The sequence below is a fragment of the Alligator sinensis genome, unplaced genomic scaffold (assembly GCF_000455745.1).
Source record: "Alligator sinensis unplaced genomic scaffold, ASM45574v1 scaffold1950_1, whole genome shotgun sequence".
NCBI classification, from domain to species: domain Eukaryota; kingdom Metazoa; phylum Chordata; order Crocodylia; family Alligatoridae; genus Alligator; species Alligator sinensis.
Window position 1 is genome coordinate 100,723 of NW_005843422.1, and position 9,245 is coordinate 109,967.

The 9,245-nt window shown below is 53.9% G+C and overlaps 1 protein-coding gene across 1 annotated transcript in view; it reads right to left on the reverse strand.

Annotated features, from left to right (window-relative positions):
- Positions 1 to 9,245, reverse strand: part of ZBTB4 (zinc finger and BTB domain containing 4) — an 18,897-nt gene that overhangs the window by 7,921 nt on the left and 1,731 nt on the right. Inside the window, 1 exon segment of the mRNA XM_025195190.1 lies at positions 5,061 to 5,118. The gene's annotated coding sequence lies outside the window, so the exon portion shown is untranslated.

Consider the following 9,245-nt stretch of genomic DNA (forward strand, 5'->3'; position numbering starts at 1 on the left):
AGGGTCTCCTTGTCCCCCCCCCCCATTGTAAAAGCCTCCACCAACAGTCGGAGGAAGACCCCAAAGCTGGGGGAGGGGCAGACACCTGCGACTCCCACATGCCAGCCTGTGCTCCAAGGGGAGGGTCCTGACAGGGAAACTGAGGCAGGGGGGCTTCTTGGTAAAGCAAGGCAGAGAGCCCAGGAGTCCTAGCTCCCAGTCCTAACCCCCAAGACCCCACTCCCCTTCCCAGCATCAGGGAAAGAACTCAGGTGCCCTGGCCTCCACCCCTGCTTGCCCCCCAAGACCCCCTTTGACAGAGTCCTGGAAAGAACCCAGTCATCCGGGCTCCCAACCCCGACAGCTCTAACCCTCCCACTAGACCCCACTCCCCTCCCAGAGTTAGGGAAAAAGAACCCAGGTGTCCTGGCCCCGTCCACGCCCCGTCCTGTACCAGAGCCATACGGTGAGGATCACGTGTCACCGTTTCGGTGCTTCTGCTCCCAGCCCTCCTCCCCCCGACTGTAGGGAGCGGGATCAGGCCCCCGGCCTGCAAAATTCACTGCGTCAGCCGAGCTCACGCTGTAGTCAGCGTGATTTCCACTCCCCCCCCTCCCCCCACCGTGTGTTTCCGGAGAGGCTGTGATGTCAGCTAGATTAGCGGCAAGAGGTGCAGCAAAAAAAAAAAAAAAACAACAAAAAACCCCACATAACAACGTAGCCAGGAATGAAATTTCAGCCCTGGGCCACTGCGACTGACAGCCCATAACGGGGTAGCGTCATCCTTGCGGCATGGCAGATCGGGGCAGGCAGGTCATGGGGACAGGTTGAGGTCACTGGGGTATCTGTGTCAGGATACCGGAGACGCCTGTGCCCGTTGGGGAGGGGAGGAGGGAGGGGGTTGTAGGAGGACTGGCAGATGGATCCAGGAGACAACTTGTATCCCAAGTACAGTCAGGCAGGGTGGATGGTGCATTATGGCCATGCTCAGATGTGTCTGGGGTAAGAGGTGTGCTCCCAGATCTGTTCTAGATGCCCTGGAGGTCTAGAACAACCGGAAGTGATCAGTATATCACAGCCATGCTCTGATGTGTCTGGGGTACATGGTATGCCCCAGGTACAGTCAGATGGAGTGGGTGATGTCTCAACTACGTGGATGCATCTGGGACATGGATTGGGTTCCCAGAGCTTTTTAGACCCCCCTGCAGGTCTAGAACAATCAAAAGTGATCAGTATATCACAGCCAGGCTCTTATATGTGTGCGCTGTATGTGGTGTGTCCCAGGTAGTTAGACAGGCTGGGTGGTGTCTCGCAGCCACACACGGATGCATCTAGCACATGGGTTGTGTTCCCAAAGCTGTTCTAGACCCCCTGGAGGTCCAGAACAGTCAGATGGGCTCAGTATATCACAGCCACACTCTGTCTTGGGTACACGGTGTGCTCTAGATACAATCAGACAGGGTGGATAGGACATCACAGCTATACTCTGACATGTCGGGGGAAGAGGTCTGCTCAACATACAGTCAGATGGGATGGGAGGAGAATGGTGTACCACAGCTACACTGATGTATCTGGGGTGTGTTAAGTTTCCCAAGTACAGTCTAACAGGGTTGACAGTGTATCACAGTTACATTCAGATGTGTCTGGGGCACATTGTAGCCAGATGGGGTGGATGGTATATCCCAGCCACACACCAATTGATCTGGGGGATATATGTTCCAAATATACACGGAGGTCATCTGAGGCGGTATATTGAAGCTACACCTTGATGCACCTGGGGCATGCATTGTATTTCAGCTAGAGACGGAAGTGGTAAGACCTAATTAGAGCAGTGGTTCTCAAACATTTTTTTTCGTGGACCACTTGAAAATTGCTGAAGGTCTTGGCAGACCACTTAATCTCCATTGTCAGAAAAAATAAATCAAGTGCAGGGCCAAATACAGATATTCTCAACTGGTCCACAACCTTTCTGCAGACCGCCTGAATGGAGCTTGCAGACCAGTGATGGTCCGCGGACCACAGTTTGAGAACCTCTGACTTAGAGGAAGGTGTGTCCTAATTACACTGTAACGCAGGGGTGGGCAAAATGTGGCCCATGGGCCAGATGCGGCCCACCAGACCATTCTATCCGGCCCTCAGGGCCCCTAAAAAATGTTGAAAAGTAATATTTATCTGTCCCTGGCTGCCTGTCATGTGGCCCTCAATGGCTTGCGAAAACTCAGTAATCAGGCCTCTGCCTGAAATAATTGCCCACCCATGCTGTAATGTAACTGTAGTATCCCAGGTACAGTTAGAAAGTATCAGATATGTGCATGTGGGGAGGGGGGTAGCGTGTTACAGCTGGTACAGTCAGAGATACAAGAAACAGGGGAAGATGGCTCACAGCACACCACTCATGTCACTGGTGTGTTCTGTGTCCCAGGTACAGCTGGGCCAGCAGGGATGAGTGGAAAGGTGCATCACAGCTACGCTGTTACATCCGTGTGCCCAAGGTACAGTCCCCGTCAATCAGAGATCAGGCAAGGTGACTCCAAGATGAACATGGGCTGACAATGCGAGGTCAGGGTCGGCAGGGCTAACCAGACCCTATCGTGCATCCACAGGTGCATCTCAAGGAGTGCCAAGGAGGTGATCCTCCCCCTCTACGCGACACTGGTCAGACCACAGCTGGAGTACTGTGTCCAGTTCTGGGCGCCCCACTTCAAGAGGGATGTGGACAACATTGAGAGGGTCCAGAGGAGGGCCACCCGCATGATCAGGGGGCAGCAGGGCAGACCCTACAACGAGAGGCTACGGGACCTGAACCTATTCAGCCTCCACAAGAGAAGGCTGAGGGGGGACCTTGTGACCGTCTATAAACTCACTAGGGGGGACCAGAAGGGTTTGGGCAACTGCCAAGGCAAGTGGTGCTGGCTCCTACCCTGGGGGTCTTTAAGAAGCGGCTCGATGCCTACCTGGCTGGGGTCACTTGAGCCCAGTTTCTCTCCTGCCCAGGCTGGGGGTCGGACTTGAAGATCTACAAGGTCCCTTCTGACCCTACTTCTAAGATTCTATGATTCTATGAAGGTGTATCACAATGAGGTACAATGACACTGTTTGTACCGTGGCTCTGGTATAGGACAGCAGGGCCAGGACACCTGGGTTCTTTGCAATAAGGTTGTATTAGTGAGGCTGTCTGACATCAGTTAAAGTCTGACATAATGGGGTTGCACCAATGAGGTACGTGACTTATAAGAGCAGGTACACTCTGTTATAACTAGGGGTGTACGTGTCAGGTGATGTAGGAAGGGGGTACTTGCAACAGACACCACATGATGTGATACAGGCTGACATCACTGAAGTATAGGAGATGGGGGAGGCGGGGGCTGTCTGATGGGGGCTCCCCAACGGAAGTGTGTGCAATACATCCAGATAGTCATAAATCTAGGTGTGTGGCTTCCAGGTGTATGTATGTGAGTTTGTATGGGAGAGGTACAATTGGATGTCATGAGGGTGGGGAAGTGCGTGTCAGGTCATGTTAACACTGATATAAAACAGTGGTGTATGTGACAGGTACAGGAGCAGGGTATGCGATTGGCACAGTGTGACATCACTGGGAGGTATGTGATGCATACAGTCAGACACACGGCTCATACAGGGGAGTGTATGTGATGTGTATACTGACATACACTTTGATGTAACTGGAAATATGATGCGCGCATGCAATGTGCTGTAACTGGGGGCAGGGGTATGTAACAGGCACATTGTAACATAACTCAGGGTGTGCAACTGCCTGACATGAATAAGGGCTTGTACAATGATGTCATAGGAGTGGAGTGGGTGATGTAGCGTGTGATGAAAAAAGGTGATGTAGAGTGTGACACGTAACTGGAGAGCATGTAATATATGTGGTACAATGTAACTGGAAGGGGTATGTGATGGAGGTGCGATGTGTACAGCGTGATGTAACCAGAAGGGCTTAGATGACACAGTGAGCTATAACTGGGGGGCGTGATGCATACAGTGTGATGTAACAGGTTGGGGGGTATTGGACACCTACAGTCTGGCATCACTGGTGATGCCCGTGACAGGTACAGCCTGACTAAAAGGGTGTATGTGACAGGTACAGCGTGATGGAAATGGGGGATGAACGCAATGCGCACAGTGTGACATCATTGGGGTTGTGATGCGTACAGCGCAATGAAACAGGAGGGGTATACGTGATGAGCACAGTCTGGCATACAGAGGCAGGGGTGTCAGTAGGGCTGTGCGTGTCGGCTGTGTATCGTACAGGTCTGTGATCACATGCTTGTGAAAGGGAGGATTGTGTGTAGCCATGTGGCATGCTGTGTTGTGTGTTGTATGGGTGTGTAGATAGGTTCACCTCCCCTCATCTCTATCACGCCGTACCTATTGTGTACACCCATTTTGTCATGTCACAGGTACAACCAGACAGCAACAGAGGGGCGCGTATGACGTGTACAGCATGAGTGCCCATGACACGTACAGCCAGGTGTCAATGGGGGCGGGGAGGCATGCATCACAACCATGCTGTCAATCAGAGGCTACAATACTGCCCCTGACCAGGGATTCAGGGATATTGATTGTAGCCACGCTGTCAATCAGAGGCTACAGTACCCCACAATGTCCCAGGACAGGGATTCAAGGGTATCGGTTGTAGCTGTGCTGTCAGTTGGAGGTTACAGCACTCCCGCCTGACCCTGAACGCCCCAGGACAGGGAGGAAACCCAGGTGTCCAAACTCCGAGCCCCACACTCACTCCCTGCAACACCCACAGACAAACAAAACAATGCCTTTATGGACCCCCCCTCCCCCCCCAGCAAAGCATGCTAGCCTGCCAGGACCCAGGACCTGGGTCCAACTGTCCCCACAGCAACAGCTAATGGCCCGTCTAGCAGCACAAGAAACCACACCCCCCCAGTTGCCAGGGAAACCCTCAGGTCCTGGAAGGGGAAAGACTACCTGGCTGGGAAAGGTCACCCCCACCCCCAAATATTTATGGAGCCTGGGGGGACCTCCCACCCTGTGTCATGCTCTACCCAAGCCAATCGGGGGGCAGGGAATGAATGCATCAGGCTCACCTGGGTGACCATTGGCTGAGCTGGCAGTGATGTCATAAGGCCCCTTCCTATGTCAGCCCTGTGATAAGAGTTAAAGAAACAGCCCCCTTGAGAAGGCCTGGAGGGACTACGCACACACACACGCCCAAATACACACAACCACACAGAACCCAGGTGTCTGGGATGCCACACACACACACACACACACACACACACACACACAAAACACAGGCATCCAGGAGACACACACATACTCACACACACACACAGAGGTACCCAGGATGTGCATGCATGCACGCACGCACACATACACACAACCCAGGCATTCAAGGAGGACACAAGCACACCCCTCCCCACACACATCCCAGGTATCCCAGACGAACACAAGCATGCATGCATACATACACATACACACACAAACATGCAGAGCCCAAGCATCCAGGAAGAACACACAGGTACACACACACACACACACACAATCCAGACATCCAGGATAGACACACACACCCAAGACCCAGGCGTCCGGGATGAGGACACACATACACACACCCCCCCCACACACACCCAGGTGTCCAGTACAGGCACAAACACACACAAGCAGAACCCAGGCATCTGTGGTGGATACATACACAGACACAGAGGACCCAGGTGTCAGGAACAGACACCCCACTCCCCCCAAACAGAATGCAGGTATCTGGGGCACACCCCTCCCCAAGACAGACACACACATACATGCAGCGCCCAGGGGTCCTGGACAGACAGACACACAAACACACACACACACGCACAGAGCTAGAACTCAGACAACCAGGACAGCCACAAACTCACACACACACACTCACAAAACCCAGGTATCTGTGATGGATGAACATACACAGGACCCAGACATCCATGCAGATGCGCGCCCCCCTCCTCTCCCTCTCTCTCTCTCTCACAGGCATCCATGACAGATGTACTTACGCATGCACGCATGCGTGCGCGCGCACACACACACACACACACACACACACACAGAACTGAGGCATCTGGGACAGACGGCTGTACACACACACAACCCGGCATCAAGGATGCACAGCGCACATGCAACACACACATGCTCTCGATGATGTACACACATGCATCACAAGCACATAATCATGGGCCTAGACAGTGAACACCCGCACTGGTACCCCTATAAACACAAATTCACAAGCGCACAATCATGGAGGTATATAATGTACACACACAGCTCTACCAACACAACCACAAACTTGTACTGCACATGCCTGATGCATGCACACTTGTACACGCTTTCATTCACCAGCACAGAAGCATGGGCCACCCCTTCTCCAATGCACACAACCCTACCAACACACACATCCACACTCCCATTCACAAATGCACCATCATGGACCGGTGTGGTACACACCTGATGTGTGCATATTTGCCCACACACTCAGATACACAAATACACAGTCACTCCTGTACAAACAAGGCACACAACCTACTGACACACATGTACATGACCGCAGGCCTGTTTTGTACACACGCCACAATACACCCACACATGCTCTAATTCACAAACACACAACTGTAGTGTGTGCCATACATACCCAATGTGTATACCCTGGTGTTGCGGGCTGTACACACTCCCCTTCAACAAATACACAACCGTAGGCTTGCTAAAACATTCCCCAACAGTCACATGTGCTAACCCCCATACACACACCTGCTCGCAACCATATACATGTATTCACATGCACCCATACACACACATGTGCACACGTCCCACACTCATACACACACTGCTCCCCTACACATATATGCATGCCCCCACGCACGCGTATGTACACCCCCCCACACATATATTCACATACAAAAATTCCCATCTGACACACACATATGCACACATGCACCCCCATCCCACACAGGTACATATACACACACACATCCCACACACATCTGTGTGCACATGTACTCACATACTCTGCACCCTACCCCCCAGTCATAAGCCTATGCCACACATGCCATGTGCACCCCACCAACACACACACACACACACACACACAACCCAGAACCCAGAAATCTGGGACAGACAGACACAGACGCACACAATTGTGTGCTTGTGCAGTACACACCTATGTGCACACTCAACACACCCAGATACACAAGTGTACAATCACAGGCCTACACCTGGTGCTTGCACACGTGTCCTCACCCCCCACCCCCTGCACACACGTTGACACAACCCCACACACACTAACAACCCCATACACACTCACCTGCCCACACTCACCCCTGTACACACTCATCTGCCCACAGTGCATGTGTCCTCACATGCAGCCATTTCCCCTGGGCATGCACAAACAAAGAGCGTGCGCACCCTCACACGCAGAGCGGGCACGTCCTCACATGCACTCACACCCCCGGCACATACCCACATCCACACACACGTCCTCACACGCACAGGGCACGTGTCCTCACATGCACCGGGCACGTGTCCTCACATGCACCCACAACCCTGCGCATCCCCCCCCACACAATGCATGTCCTCACACGCGCAGTACACACATCCTCACATACACCCATACCCCCTCCCACATGCACACAGTGTGCACACATCCTCACAAACACAATGCATGTGTCCCCACAGGCACCCACACCCCCTGCACCCAAGCACACACATACACACGTCCTCACACACACAGTGCGTGTGTCTCCACAGGCAAACACCCCCCCTTACACACAAAGAGACACGTATCCTCACAAGCACAGCGCATGTGTCCCCAGACAACCATACCCACTGCACACAAGCAGACACACACGTTCTCACACAACACGTGTCCCCACAGGCACCCACACCCCCTTGCATGCAAGCGTGCACACACACACGCGCGCGCGTGCGCGCACACACACACACACACACACACACAGCATGTGTCCCCACAGTCACCCCCCCGCATACATGAGCACACAAGCATAGGGCACATGCCCTCACGCGCACGGCACACATGTCCCCACAGCCAAGTACCCCCTGCACATGAGGACACACGTCACATGCACAGCACATGTGTCCCCACAGGCCCCCACCCCCTCGCATGCGCCGTGCACATGTCCTCAGGCAGCCCCGGCTCAGTGGCAGGGAAGGCCTGGGCTGCAGGCCGGGCCGTGTGTCAAGCCTGGAGCGAACAAGCCTCCTCCACGCGTCACCACCAGGACATCTGGAATGTCTTAGGCGCGCGCCTGGCCTGGGGCCACTCCCCTCGCCCCCGGGGCCAACCACCGTGGCACAGCATGGCCTGGGGGAGAGGGGGCTGTTATACACAGCTATGACTCACCCCAGAGCTGGCTGCATCTCAGCATTGAGTGGTACTTGTTATACACAGCCAGGACCCACCCCAGAGCTTGCTGCATCTCAGCCCTGGGGCAGAGGGGTCTGTTATACACAGCTGTAACTCACCCCAGAGCTGGCTGTATCTCAGCATTAAGGGGTGCTTGTTATACACAGCTGCTCTGCCCCAGAGCTGGCTGCTTCTCAGCCCTGGGGGAGAAGGGCCTGTTATACATGGTTGTGACCCACCCTAGACAGAGCTGGCTGCATCTTGGCCTGAGTTGTGGGGTAATTAAGCCTGTGGTGAAGGCTCCTACCTCTCGGGGCCACTGGGCTCCATGACAGAGGCCTGGGTCTCACACTCACACACACAGAGCTGGGGGGGATGCAACCATCTGGTGATGCAGCCACTTCTGGGGTAGGGCTGGGCTGGGTAGAACAGGGCCCCCTTGCCTGGGGCTCTCCCTGTGCACCAGCATGCACACACGCGTGCACACATACACTAAAATACCGGTGATGGAAAACACACATACACACATGCACTCACCAGCATGTGCTGGAAAACACACACACACACTCAACAGCCTGTACAGCCTGTGATGGAAAACACACACACACACTCAACAGCCTGTGATAGAAAACACACACATCCTACCCTGGGAAACACACGCACATAGAGCAAGCATGCCAAGATTTACACACCCACCCACACAGTGCCCTCAGCTAAGGAACACAAACATACACAAAAGCAAACACACACACACACACGCAGACATAGCACCCCATGCTAAGAGACCCCCTCCCCCGCAAAACTAAGGGACAAACAGACCCCTCCCATGCTAACACTCCCCCCCCCAGGAGATACACACACAGACAGCACAACATGCCAGAGACCC